Below are 15204 nucleotides of genomic sequence, written 5' to 3' on the forward strand. Positions count from 1 at the left end.
AATAAAATTTTAAAAAAAATCAATTTAGTTGCAGTGTGAAAATACATGGGAAGAATAGGTGACTAGGAATGAGGAAGCTACTCAGGAAGTTACTGAAGTAGTCTAGATGATAAATGATAACAGTTTAGATCAGAGGGCAGATTGGCTGGTTAGATCAGTCAGGTAAGAGGGTTGTCTGAAATGACAAGGATGCAGGTTTGATCCCCCCAGTCAAGGCCCACACGGGAAGCAACCAAAGAATGCACAACTACAAATGAATGTTCTCTTTCCCCTCCCCTGTCTCTCTAAAAATCAATAATAATAAAAAAAAAAATTAATATTAAAAATAAAAAAGATTATGGGGCAAATGAACAATTTGGGGGGAAGGGAGCGGGTGAGGAAGAAGAGAGAGGATATCAAGGAGCACCCTCATTTCTGAGGCAAGAAGTAGGTGAAATGTAATCAAGGCAACTAAGATCAGGCCACAGATTTGGAGAAGAAATAAAGAACTAGTCTTACTTTGCCTGGCCTATGGTGGCACAGTGAATAGAGCCATCGACCTGGACCACTAAGGTTCAAAACCCTAGCCTTGACCGTTCAAGCCATGTACAACAAACAACAAGCAAGCAATGAACAACTAAAGTGAAGTACCTGAGTTGATACTTCTTGTCTTCCCCTCATAAAAATCAATAAATAAAACATTAAAAAAACCTAAATATTGAATATATCATGCTTGCAATACCATTGAAGATCTAATATACAAGGAGGCAGAAGGTATACAGATCTACACATAAAAAGAGAACTGAACTGTATTTACAAATCTGGCAGAGGTCTACAGTAAAGAGGGGCATTTTTGACACCATCATGATGCTAGATCCAATGTCTGGCCATACCACTTTCTTTTCTTTTCTTTTATTTACTGTTTCTTAAGAGAGAAAGAGAAAGGAACAGAGACAGAGAGATAAAGAAAAGAGAGATCGATTTACTGTTCTACAAATGATGTCATTTATGCCATCACTGGTTGATTCTTGTCTGTGCCCTGTCCAAGAGTCGAACCTACAATCTCGGCATGTTGGGATGACACTCTAACCCAGTGGTCCCCAACCTCCGGGCCACGGACTGGTACCGGTCCGTGGGCCATTTGGTACCGGTCCACAGAGAAAGAATAAATAACATGAAAAGTTGTCAGAATAACAAATTTAAATACAGCCTGAATAATGAGGACATGCTCGTTCCTCCTTTAACTTAGCCCAATAAATACCGTAAGTTCAACAATTATATTTTAAAATAACACAATTTTTACGCCGGTCACATAATTTTATTTTGAGCATTTATCCGTCCCACCCTAAAGGCCAGTCCTTGAAAATATTTTCTGATTAAACCGGTCCATAGCCCAAAAAAGGTTGGGGACCACTGCTCCAACCAACTGAGCTACCCAGCTAGGGCCTGGCCATATTATTTTCACTGCAAGAAGCATAAAATGCATATTACTGGTGAAATAGGTAACACAAAATAAAACTGACAGTTCTTTAAATGACTTACAGAAACATTCTTTTTTACTGAAATATGACAGAATAAATCTTTTAATGAAATTTAGACCTGAATATTTTTGAGCTATCGAAATTAGAGATGGTCAAAATAAAAGCATAAAGAAAAACACACAATGGCAGAATATGTACTTGTAGAATTTTATATAGAAAATAAAAGATTCTATTGATACTGCCCTGGCCAAAGAGCTCAGTTGGTTGCAGTGGTCAGCAAACTCATTAGTCAATAGAGACAAACATCAACAGTAAAATGATTTAAATTTCTTTTGAGAGCCAAATTTTTTAAACTTAAACTATACAGGTAGGTACATTCCTTATCGAGGTAGAGCCCGCATGTGGTATTTTGTGGAAGAGCCACACGCAAGGGGCCAAAGAGCCGCGTGTGGCTCGCGAGCCGCAGTTTGCCGGCCAGGGGGTTAAAGCATTGTCCCGAAGCGCAGAGATTGCCAGTTCAATCCCAGGTCAGGGCACATACAAGAACAAGTGTTCCTAACTCTCTTTTGTGCTCTCCTTTCCTCTCTCTAAAATCAATAAAATAAACATTAAAAAAGATTCTACTGGCCTGACCTGTGGTGGCGCAGTGGATAAAAGCGTCAATCTGGAAATGCTGAGGTTGCCGGTTCAAAACCCTGGGCTTGCCTGGTCAAGGCACATATGGGAGTTGATGCTTCCTGCTCCTCCCTCCCCCTTCTCTCTCTCTCTCTCTCTCTCTCACTCTCTCTCCTCTCTAAAAATTAATAAAAAATAAAAAGATTCTACTGATATTTAATTCAAAAAATTGAATCTAACAAAACTATATTGTGAAATAATTCATATGACCCCTACCAATGAAACATTTAGAACTATTCAACTGTGCCATATATAAAAGTTGGCCAAGAGGAGGGGTACACAGCACAATCAAATGTCAAAATAATCTAGAGATGTTTTCTCTCAACATATGTACCCTGATTTATCAATGTCACTGCATTAAATTTAATAAATTTTTTTAAAAAGGCACTACAAAAAAAATTGGCCAAGAAATTAAACTAACTTTATGAAATCTCCGGAGATTACATTCTTCATGAAAATATAGGAAGATGTCTACTATTCTCTTCTTCAGTGATTACACACATTAATAAAACCATAAAGCATCTCAGTTTCCAAAATCATTAACAGCGATTTACAAGTTACCTTGAAGTTTATAAGTTATGTTTTGTAAGGAATGAAAATAATGAAACTGTATGAAAGCTATCCTGATAGGGCCTGAAAGGAAAAAAAGAAACTTTACATTTAGAAATTTAAATCAAGAGTGACGTCACGGAAATGGCGCCGTGAGAAGCGCGTCCGACAGCTCTCCCCTAAATCACAACAAATTTATCAACTAGAAACAGAAAAATTTATCCTCGGAGCATTCCGGAGTTCCACACAAACTGAAAGCAAAAGGACTGTTATCACTTGAATCTGAGAGACGAGGGTGTGGAGGAAGCTACCACAGCGACGCTCATTCAAGCCGCCAGGGAGTGCGCGTGCTATCAATAAGACTACCCTCAGATGCCGATAAGAAAGAGGAAATCGAATATTATGGATACAGAAGAAAGAGAGGTAACACAAATAGATGTGGAAAAATCAATGGAGAAAAGACTTAACATATTGGAAGCCTTGGAGCTAAATGACAGAGAATTTAAAATAGAAATCTTAAAAATACTCAGAGATATACAAGAAAACACAGAAAGGCAATATAGGGAGATCAGAAAACAACTCAATGAACACAAAGAATATATTACCAAGGAAATTGAAACTATAAAAACAAATCAAACAGAAATGAAAAACTCAATTCACGAGCTGAAAAACGAGGTAACAAGCTTAGCTAACAGAACAGCCCAGATTGAAGATAGGATTAGTGAAATAGAAGACAAACAACTTGAGGCACAACAGAGAGAAGAAGAAAGAGACTCAAAAATAATAAAAAATGAGAAAGCTCTACAGGAATTGTCTGACTCCATCAGAAAGAATAACATAAGAATAATAGGTATATCAGAGGGAGAAGAGAAAGAAAATGGAATGGAGAATATACTCAAACAAATAATAGACGAGAACTTCCCAAGCCTGTGGAAGGAACTAAAGCCTCAAATTCAAGAAGCAAACAGAACACCAAGTTTTCTTAACCCCAACAAACCCACTCCAAGGCACATCATAATAAAGATGACACAAACCAATGACAAAGAAAAAATTCTCAAGGCAGCCAAGGAAAAGAAGAGTACAACATATAAAGGAAGGCCTATTAGATTATCATCAGATTTCTCAGCAGAAACTCTACAAGCTAGAAGAGAGTGGACCCCAATATTTAAAGCCCTGAAAGACAGGAACTTTCAGCCAAGAATACTATACCCATCAAAGCTATCCTTCAAGTATGAAGGAGATATAAAAACATTCACAAATACAGAAAAGATGAGAGAATTTATCAACAGAAAGCCCCCACTCCAGGAAATACTAAGGGGGGTTTTCCAACCAGATTCAAAGAACAAAAGAAAACAACACCACAAGTAACAGCTCCACCAAGAACACAATAAAACCAAACTTAAACTGTGACAACAAAGGAAAAAAAGGGGGGAGAGGATGGAGATTAACAGTAGCAAAGGATGATGAAGTGCAGAAATACTTATAAGATAGGGTACTACAATGAATATGGTAGGTACCCTTTTCATTACTTAATGGTAACCACCCTTAAAAAAACCACCACAAAAACACTTGACTTAAAAAAGGTAGCAACAGAGGAAAGAAGTATGGAACACAAACAAACAAAAACAAATGATAGAAAAACAAAAGAGAAGAATCAAACTAGATACAAAACTAACAGAAAGCAATTTATAAAATGGCAGTAGGGAACCCACAAGTGTCAATAATTACACTAAATGTAAATGGATTAAACTTACCAATAAAAAGACACAGAGTAGCAGAATGGATTAAAAAAGAAAATCCAACTATATGCTGCCTACAAGAAACACATCTAAGCAACAAGGATAAAACCAAATTCAAAGTGAAAGGCTGGAAAACAATACTCCAAGCAAACAACACCCAAAAAAAAGCAGGCGTAGCAATACTCATATCTAATAATGCTGACTACAAGACAGAAAAAGTACTCAGAGACAAAAATGGTCATTTCATAATGATTAAGGGGAAGTTGAATCAAGAAGACATAACAATCCTTAATATATATGCACCAAACCAAGGAGCACCAAAATATATAAGACAGCTACTTATTGACCTTAAAACAAAAACTAACAAAAATACAATCATACTTGGAGACCTCAATACACCGCTGACGGCTCTAGATCGGTCATCCAAACAGAGAATCAATAAAGATATAGTGGCCTTAAACGAAATACTAGAACACCTGGATATGATAGACATCTACAGGACACTTCATCCCAAAGCGACAGAGTATACATTTTTCTCTAGTGTACATGGAACATTCTCAAGAATTGACCATATGTTGGGCCACAAAGACAATATCAGCAAATTTAGAAAAATTGAAATTGTACCAAGCATATTTTCTGATCATAAAGCCTTGAAACTAGAATTCAACTGCAAAAAAGAGGGGGAAAAACCCACAAAAATGTGGAAACTAAACAACATGCTTCTAAAAAATGAATGGGTCAAAGAAGAAATAAGCGCAGAAATCAAAAGATATATACAGACAAATGAAAATGAAAATACGACATATCAGAATCTCTGGGACGCAGCAAAAGCAGTAATAAGAGGAAAGTTCATATCACTTCAGGCCTATATGAACAAACAAGAGAGAGCCGAAGTAAACCACTTAACTTCACACCTTAAGGAACTAGAAAAAGAAGAACAAAGACAACCCAAAACCAGCCGAAGAAAGGAGATAATAAAAATCAGAGCAGAAATAAATGAAATAGAGAACAGAAAAACTATAGAAAAAATCAATAAAACAAGGAGCTGGTTCTTTGAAAAGATCAACAAAATTGACAAACCCTTAGCAAGACTCACCAAGGAAAAAAGACACAGGACTCAAATAAATAAAATCCAAAATGAAAGAGGAGAGATCACCACAGACATCATAGAAATACAAAGAATTATTGTAGAATACTATGAAAAATTATATGCCACCAAATACAACAATCTAGAAGAAATGGATAAATTCCTAGAACAATACAACCTTCCTAGACTGAGTCATGAAGAAGCAGAAAGCCTAAACAGACCAATCAGTAGGGAGGAAATAGAAAAAACTATTAAAAACCTCCCCAAAAATAAAAGTCCAGGCCCAGACGGTTATACTAGTGAATTCTATCAAACATTCAAAGAAGACTTGGTTCCTATTCTACTCAAAGTCTTCCAAAAAATTGAAGAAGAAGCAATACTTCCAAACACATTTTATGAAGCCAACATAACCCTCATACCAAAACCTGGCAAGGATGGCACAAAGAAAGAAAACTACAGACCAATATCTCTAATGAATACAGATGCTAAAATACTAAACAAAATACTGGCAAACCGAATACAACAACATATTAAAAAAATAATACATCATGATCAAGTGGGATTCATCCCAGAATCTCAAGGATGGTTCAACATACGCAAAACGGTTAATGTAATACACCATATCAACAAAACAAAGAACAAAAACCACATGATCTTATCAATAGATGCAGAAAAGGCTTTTGATAAAATACAACACAATTTTATGTTTAAGACTCTCAACAAAATGGGTATAGAAGGAAAATATCTCAACATGATAAAGGCCATATATGATAAACCATCAGCCAACATCCTATTAAACGGCATAAAACTGAGGACTTTCTATCTTAAATCAGGAACAAGACAGGGTTGTCCACTCTCTCCACTCTTATTCAACGTGGTGCTAGAAGTTCTGGCCAGAGCAATCAGACAAGACAAAGAAATAAAAGGCATCCATATCGGAAAAGAAGAAGTAAAGCTATCACTTTTTGCTGATGATATGATCCTATACATCGAAAACCCGAAGGACTCCACAAAAAGATTATTAGAAACAATAAACCAATATAGTAAGGTCGCAGGATACAAAATTAACATACAAAAGTCCATAGCCTTTCTATATGCCAACAATGAAATATTAGAAAACGAACTCAAAAAAATAATCCCCTTAACGATTGCAACAAAAAAAATAAAATACCTAGGAATAAACATAACAAAGAACGTAAAGGACCTATATAATGAAAATTACAAAGCATTGTTAAGGGAAATCGAAAAAGATACAATGAGATGGAAAAATATTCCTTGTTCCTGGATAGGAAGAATAAATATAATTAAAATGGCCATATTACCCAAAGCAATATATAAATTTAATGCAATTCCCATCAAAATCCCTATGAGATTTTTTAAAGAAATGGAACAAAAAATCATCAGATTTATATGGAACTATAAAAAACCCCGAATAGCCAAAACAATCCTAAGGAAAAAGAATGAAGCTGGGGGCATTACAATACCTGACTTTAAACTATATTATAGGGCCACGATAATCAAAACAGCATGGTATTGGCAAAAAAATAGACTCAGACCAATGGAACAGAATAGAAAGCCCAGAAATAAAACCACATATATATGGTCAAATAATCTTTGATAAAGGGGCCAACAACACACAATGGAGAAAAGAAAGCCTCTTCAACAAATGGTGTTGGGAAAACTGGAAAGCCACATGCAAAAGAATGAAACTCGACTACAGCCTGTCCCCGTGTACTAAAATTAATTCAAAATGGATCAAAGACCTAAATATAAGACCTGAAACAATAAAGTACATAGAAGAAGACATAGGTACTAAAATCATGGACCTGGGTTTTAAAGAACATTTTATGAACTTGACTCCAATGGCAAGAGAAGTGAAGGCAAAGATAAATGAATGGGACTACATCAGAATTAAAAGTTTTTGCTCAGCAAGAGAAACTGATATCAAAATAAACAGACAGCCAACTATATGGGAACTGATATTTTCAAACGACAGCTCAGATAAGGGCCTAATATCCAAAATTTACAAAGAACTCATAAAACTCAACAACAAACAAACAAACAATCCAATTAAAAAATGGGAAGAGGACATGAACAGACACTTCTCCCAGGAAGAGATACAAATGGCCAACAGATATATGAAAAGATGCTCAGCTTCATTAGTTATTAGAGAAATGCAAATCAAAACTACAATGAGATACCACCTCACTCCTGTTAGATTAGCTATTATCAACAAGATGGGTAATAGCAAATGTTGGAGAGGCTGTGGAGAAAAAGGAACCCTCATTCACTGTTGGTGGGACTGTAAAGTAGTACAACCATTATGGAGGAAAGTATGGTGGTTCCTCAAAAAACTGCAAATAGAACTACCTTATGACCCAGCAATCCCTCTACTGGGTATATACCCCAAAACCTCAGAAACATTGATACGTGAAGACACATGTAGCCCCATGTTCATTGCAGCACTGTTCACAGTGGCCAAGACATGGAAACAACCAAAAAGCCCTTCAATAGAAGACTGGATAAAGAAGATGTGGCACATATACACTATGGAATACTACTCAGCCATAAGAAATGATGACATCAGATCATTTACAGCAAAATGGTGGGATCTTGATAACATTATAAGGAGTGAAATAAGCAAATCAGAAAAAAACAAGAACTACATGATTCCATACATTGGTGGAACATAAAAATGAGACTAAGAGACATGGACAAGAGTGTGGTGGTTACCAAGGGTGGGGGGGGAGGGAGGACATGGGAGGGAGGGAGGGAGAGAGTTAGGGGGAGGGGGAGGGGCACAGAGAACTAGATAGAGGGTGACGGAGGACAATCTGACTTTGGGCGAGGGGTGTGCAACATAATTTGATGACAAAATAACCTAGACATGTTTTCTTTGAATATATGTACCCTCATTTATTAATGTCATCCCATTACCATTAATAAAAATTTATTATAAAAAAAAAAAAAACATAAAAAAATAAAAAATAAATAAAACAACCTTGCCAAAAAAAAAAAAAAAAAAAAAAAGAAAAGAAATTTAAATCAAGCAAATAAAACAGTCAAGAGCTTCTCTTTTCTCACTCAAGAACTTCAGAAGCATTCTCCTAAGTACAGTTAATGCATTACCAAGAGTCTACCAGTTGGTTATAAAAAAATACAAAAATTGCCCTGGTCAGATAGGTCAGCTGGTTAGAGCACCATCTATATATGCCAAGGTTGCAGGTTAGATATCCGGTCAGGACACATATAGGGACACATAGATGTTTCTGGCTTGCTTTCTTCCATTCTTTCTCTCCTCTCCCCTTGATGTTTCTGTCTGTTTTTCATTCTTTCTCTCTCCACCCCCACCCCCACCTCTCCCTAAAAGCAGTAATTTTTTTTTTAAGTGCAAAGTTTACAATACCAACCTTCTTTTCACCTTACAGTGGGTTTTCTCCTACTTTCACCCCTCTGGCTTTTCCAGCCACTATATCTTCAGTAGGAAATTAGCAATCTTCTTCACAACTAATTTTAAAAGCCCTCACCTTCTGCCTTTCACTGAGCTTTTTAACCTAACTCTTCTCTCATCTCCATGAATCACATATTGTTCTGGGCTTTAGCCTACTTTTGTCACTTCACAAAGCAGTCCATACACCGGTAACCTTTCCCAATTGATTGATTTCCAACCATACACACATTTCAAACTATTATAAATGTAGAAGAGGTTCTGGTTCTCCAAAACCTGGCAATAAATGTAGACTTTTGTACTGTTAGATTTTATCTTTTTTTAACTTTCTAAACTCTGTGCAGCCCTTGCCGGTTGGCCCAGCAGTACAGCGTCAGCCTGGCATGCGGGGGACCTGGGTTCGATTCCCGGCCAGGGCACATAGGAGAAGTGCCCATTTGCTTCTCCACCCCCCCTTCCTCTCTGTCTCTCTCTTCCCCTCCCGCAGCCAAGGCTCCACTGGAGCAAAGATGGCCCGGGCGCTGGGGATGGCTCCTTGGACTCTGCCCCAGGCGCTACAGTGGCTCTGGTCACGGCAGAGCGACGCCCCGGAGGGGCAGAGCATCGCCCCCTGGTGGGCAGAGCATCACCCCCTGGTGGGCGTGCAGGGTGGATCCCAGTTGGGCGCATGCGGGAGTCTGTCTGACTGTCTCTCCCCGTTTCCAGCTTCAGAAAAATACAAAAAAAAAAAAAAATTAACTCTGTGCAGTCATATCTCAGAGATTGGTTCATATGCCTATGCTGTACACTATTTTTTTTTTGTAACAGAGACAGAGAAAGGGACAGATATGGACAGAGAGACAGGAAGGGAGATGAGAAGCATTAATTCTTCATTGTGGCACCTTCATTGTTCAGTGATTGCTTTCTCATATATGCCTTGACTGGGGGTCTACAGCAGAGCCAGTGACCCTTTGCTGAAACCAGCGACCTTGGGTTCAAGCTGGTGAGCTTTGCTCAAACCAGATGAGCCCGTGCTCAAGCTGGCGACCTCAGGGTTTCGAACTCGGTCCTCCGCATCACAGTCCGAAGCTCTATCCACTGCACCACCCACCGCCTGGTCAAGCTATGATGTACACTATTAACACTAAAAGATTACCTAGCAAATTCAGGTTCTGCCTAATTTCTTCAGCTATAGTTCACCATTATTTCAAAATTAGACCTGTAGGTTCATCTAGTCCTAACCTCTTTTAAATTTCTTATTTCCTGTTGTTAATCTGTTCGTTTTTCCTGAAACTTTTTTAAAATTTTACTTGTCTCTTCATTCACATCCTCCACCTTTTCCAAACAGGCACCACTGCTCCTAGTACCACTTCCTTCCTTTCACCACTGACACTCATTAGGAAACGAGCCCTTGGCCCAGGAGCTAAAGTATCTACTGTCTTCACCTCATACCATAGGTCAATGTTAGTGTGAATTTTATTTAAACATTTCATAACCGGTTTAGGGGTTTTTTCAGGTTGATACAGAAAGAGGTGCAAAGAAGTTGCAAGTATTTGTGAAAAGACTATTAAAATGATGCAGCATGGAATCCAGGCTGGAGCAGGAGAAACTGCAGACAGAAAGAACTAAAGAAGATACCAAGAGTGGGCAGCTGCCTGACCAGGCGGTGGCGCAGTGGATAGAGTGTCAGACTGGATGCAGAGGTCCCAGGTTCGAGACCCGAGGTCGCCACCTTGAGCACAGGTTTATCTGGTTTGACCAAAGCTCACCAGCTTGAGCCCAAGGTCGCTGGCTCGAACAAGGGGTTACTCGGTCTGCTGAAGGCCCGCGGTCAAGGCACATATGAGAAAGCAATCAATGAACAACTAAGATGTCGCAACGAAAAACTGATGATTGATGCTTCTCATCTCTCTTCATTCCCGTCTGTCTGTCCCTATGTATCCCTCTCTCTGACTCTCTCTCTGTCTCTGTAAAAAAAAAAAGAGTAGGCAGGTGACATGAAGTGGAAGAACTTCTACAAAAGGAAGTCACTAATGCTCACAACACCCCTGTGAGGTAGTTTACAAATATTTAACAGGCTAAACAAATTGGTAAAAGAACTGTAAAGAGAAAGAACTCTAAAAATCAGCTACTTTAATCACTAGGCACTGTTTCACCTAAATATAAACCAACACCAAAGCCTGAAATTTCAAAAAATAATTACTCTCCTTCAAAATATTCATACTAACCCAATATTATAGGACAGATCACTATACTGAACAGATGGTTTATGTGAATAAAATGTCCTAGCAGTTTTTTTTAAACATTTATTTTCAATAAAATATAGTCCTCTCCAAAATCCAATCTCCCTAGCCTATCACTCAAATAAGTGGATTCCATAGAAACTCTCCGTCAGCCCAACCATTTTGCCTTGGTATATGCTGCCATATGTGTACTACCCCCTACAACCAAATCGCTACTCATAATTTCATATCTAGTGGGATTTTTAAACAATTTTCTTTTAGCAAGAGAAAAACATTTGCTTACCTAGTCAATTTCATGAATGTTAATCATATGCAAAAGAATGGTTAAAGAATATAATTTTCATGTGACATTTAAAAATATAAAATTTGAATTTCCACTAAATGTTCAATGCAGTTTTTCGTAACATTTTATCCTGAAAACCATTAGGTCAATTTCCCGCAGGCTGAAACACCAAAGTCAACTAACTGCTAAAGCAGTATCAGCAAAGAGACAACCTCAAAAATCTGTCAGCAGTCTTAACCTGCTTAGAATACTTTTGTTACTGATTTAGATAAAAGCATAGGGCACGTCCCTATCAATTCTATTAATAACAATGAACTACGGGACATCACTAAAAGGAAAATAACAACAGCCTGACGTGCGGTGGCGCGCAGTGGGTAAAAGCGTTGACCTGGAACTCTGCGGTTGCTGGTTCGAAACCCCGAGCTTGCCTGGTCAAGGCATGTATGGGAGTTGATGCTTTTTGCTCCTCCCCCCTTCTCTCTATCTTTCTCTCTTTCTCTCTCTCTCTCTCTCTCTCTCTCCCCCTCTCTCTGTCCCCTCTAAGATGAATAAATAAAATCTAAAAAAAAAAAAAGAACATTTTTTTTTAATTCTAAATAGTTTAAAATTTAAAAAAAGAACTCAAAATCAAGAATGAAACTTAATAAACATAAAATTTTGTCTTTGGAAAAACCAATGCCCCTGGCCAGTTAAGAGCTACGTGGGCAAACGTTAAGGGTTCGATCCCAAGTCAGGTTACATGCAGGAAGCAACCAAAAAATGCACGACTGAGTGGAACAACAAATTCTTTATCCCTTTCTTTGTCTTTCTAAAAATGAACAAAAATTAAGCCCTGGCCAGGTAGCTCCGTTGGTTGGAGCAGCCTCCAGGAGCAATGAGGTTAGCCCATTGGCTTTCCAGGTCAGGGCACACACAAGAGCAGGTCGATGTTCCCGTCTCTTAAAACAAAAACAAAAACAGCAAAACACCCAAGACAGAATATTCAAAGAGCTCTTAGTATCACTGGGGGGAGTGGGAGGTGGGGTCTGACAATGCTATCCAGAAAAGATTATATCACAACATGATCTTATCAATAACAAGACGATGCTAGGAATGGAAACTGAGGAAGTTCCTTGCCTAAGACCATATATATATATATATATATATATATATATATATATATATATATATTTTTTTTTTTTTTTTTTTTTTTTTTTTTTTTTTTTGTAGAGCACTAACAGAAACGAAGGGTGACAGTCACTGCGTTATTCTACCAGTCAGACACTTCACAAGGGATTGGCTGGCCAGCCTTGACCCGGGTTGCCCCAGACAGCAAAGGGAGTACAGAGGGTTGCCCCAGGAACACGCGAGAAGAAAAAACCCGGGTTACGTGACTACCTGGAGAATGTTTACTCACAGGTAGGTTATTCCGAGGGCGCCTTTAAGGTCAAATGTGTAGACAGGTTTACTGCACTTAAAGGGCACCCGTTTAAACCTAAGTTAAGGAAATTTCCAAACCATCAGAGCACTCCCACGTCGGCGCAGGTTCCTCAGGATAGACCAAGGGGCACTGTGGGGGAGCCGGCTCCCCAGGCTCTCGTCACCTGCATTCCCCACGCGTGCAGTGGGGGTGCGGTCACTCCCGGAAAGGCAACCCTAAACGACACCCCCGGCGCCTAGACGCCGGACATCGCTGTACAGCTCAACGCACCCTTTTCAGCCTTCACCCACGATGGGACTGAGAGAGCGGAATAGAGTACACGAAGTCAGGGGCACGTGGGCACAGACGCAAGCAATAAAGTTCGGGGAAGAGCTCCAAAAGGCGTGGGATGATCGAGCCCCCCACAAGCACCACAAGCACTCCCCATCCCAGAGCGAAACCGCGGACGCCTTCACCCGGGCAGCCCGTCACGGAAGGAAGATGGCGGCCCGGCACTCACCAATCACGCCGCCGCCAAGTCCGTTGCCCAGTGCCTGCTGCGCGATACGCTGCCACCCGTCGCTTCCCAGCCACACTGCACCCGGGACAGACGCAAAAATACAGAACACCCACTCAGCCCAGACGCGTCCCCACAACCCGGCAGCCAGACGACCCGCACTTCCGGCGCCGTCGGAAGTTCCGGCCTCGCCCCGCGCAGGAAAAAAAAAAAAATCCGAAAGTCCCGCCCAGGACGCCGGAAGCCCCGTCGGCCTCACCCTCTTCCGGGCTGCAGGAAGTACCGCCCAGGCCCAAAAGTTCCACCTGGCGTATCTGCGCCCGTGCCGCCGGAAATCCCGCCCAGCTTCACGCAGCGCTCTCGTCACCGAAAGTCCCGCTCGGGCTCCTCCCCTCATCGAAACACCCGCCTCGGCCTCCGATTAGCACCGGAAGTCTCCTCTCTCTTCTATGTCGCGCCGGAAGTCTCGCTCCACCACCTGCGCTGGTGGGGCAGGGCTTTCGATGGGAGGCGAGGGTCGTTCGCGACGTAGGCGTAATTTCGAAGTTGCTTGTTCCCAGTGGTCCGCGGCCCTCGCTCCCGCGTCGGCGCTTGTCTGGGGAAGCCTTGCGTTGTAGAGTGGAAGATACTCACCGCTGCTTGGTCCCTCGGCGCCCCGGCAGCGGACGCTCCGGTGCATCGTCCCGCAGTCCCCTGGACCCGGGGCCGGTACCGACCGTACGGCCAGGCTGCGGGCGGAGGTTGTGAGTGAAGCTAGTTGCTCTTCGGAGCCCAGCCGAGATACTATTAATATTTCAGCTTATCTGCAGCAGGTGACTCAGCTAGCGTCCGTTCTGAAATATCCGTTCACCATTGGCTCACGAGAGAAACGAAATCATCGGCTCACTGCGAAAGGCTTTCTTGGCTTTGAGCCAGGCTGGGAAATCTGCATAGCAGATGAGTCCAGCTCCCACTGGGCGTGAAAAGCTTGCCGCAGTAAATCAACAACATGAAAGCATTTCTCTCCTCTCTGGGTTGCACCTTTCTTGAAAAACTAAAGCTCAGCGTTCGAACTCGAGAAGCACTAATATGATTGTTAGACAAAAAATAAACTTAACGTATTTGGTGATCCAAATAACCAAAAAGTAAGAATAAAACCCTTGTGTAGTAAAAGCTTATTGCTGTGCACAATTAGGTAAGATGAAACAAGGCCTTCACACTCTGAGGTTGTGGAAAACACTCGTTTTATTTGTCACCTAATGTGCACAAGGACTTCAGCTAGGCATAGTCGCTGATATGAAAGCTTTATGAATCACAGTCTCTTCAGCTAACTCATGTGCTAACGTGGATTTATTTTACAACACAGCATCCACAGTTTGGATGAAACAGGATATTGTTAACTGAGGTAATTTTTTTTTCATACTTAGGATTCTACAAAAATCACTAAATAAATGAGGTGTCACAAAACTAAGAAGGGAAAGAAATCACCACTTTAAGGGCCTATTGTGTGCCAGGCACTTATATTTGCTATCTGGTTTAATCCTTAAAACAATAACATGAAGTGGAAATGTTTCTAAATTGAATTCTAATTAAACATGAATGTTAAAATTATTTTTCAAAAGTCAAAAAGGCACTATGCAATGGAGCAAAGATTAGATCAAAATCCAGGTCTACATCAAAGCCCATGTTCTTTCTATTCTGTATTCCTTTGATAGGGCTGCTGAAACAAAATACCACAGCTATGTGGTTTAAGCAATAGAAATTTATTAGAAGTCCAAGATCAAGGTGTCAGCAGAGTTGGTTCCTTCTGAGGGCTGTGAGGGATACTATTCAATGCCTCTCTTAG

At 40.2% G+C, this 15204-nt stretch overlaps 1 protein-coding gene across 6 annotated transcripts in view; it reads right to left on the reverse strand.

Annotated features, from left to right (window-relative positions):
* The window catches only part of WDR37 (WD repeat domain 37), a 90011-nt gene extending 75755 nt beyond the window's left edge, over nucleotides 1-14256 (reverse strand). The window contains exon 1 of one of the 6 annotated variants that reach the window (XM_066233286.1): nucleotides 13383-13576. The gene's annotated coding sequence lies outside the window, so the exon portion shown is untranslated. Of the gene's footprint in view, nucleotides 1-13153; nucleotides 13351-13382; nucleotides 13578-13638; nucleotides 13659-14012 lie in introns of those variants that run through there. The other 5 variants (XM_066233283.1, XM_066233285.1, XM_066233282.1 and 2 more) reach the window with 5 other exon arrangements.
* Between the last annotated feature and the right edge of the window lie 948 nt (nucleotides 14257-15204).

The sequence above is a fragment of the Saccopteryx bilineata genome, chromosome 5, assembly GCF_036850765.1.
Source record: "Saccopteryx bilineata isolate mSacBil1 chromosome 5, mSacBil1_pri_phased_curated, whole genome shotgun sequence".
NCBI classification, from domain to species: Eukaryota; Metazoa; Chordata; class Mammalia; order Chiroptera; family Emballonuridae; genus Saccopteryx; species Saccopteryx bilineata.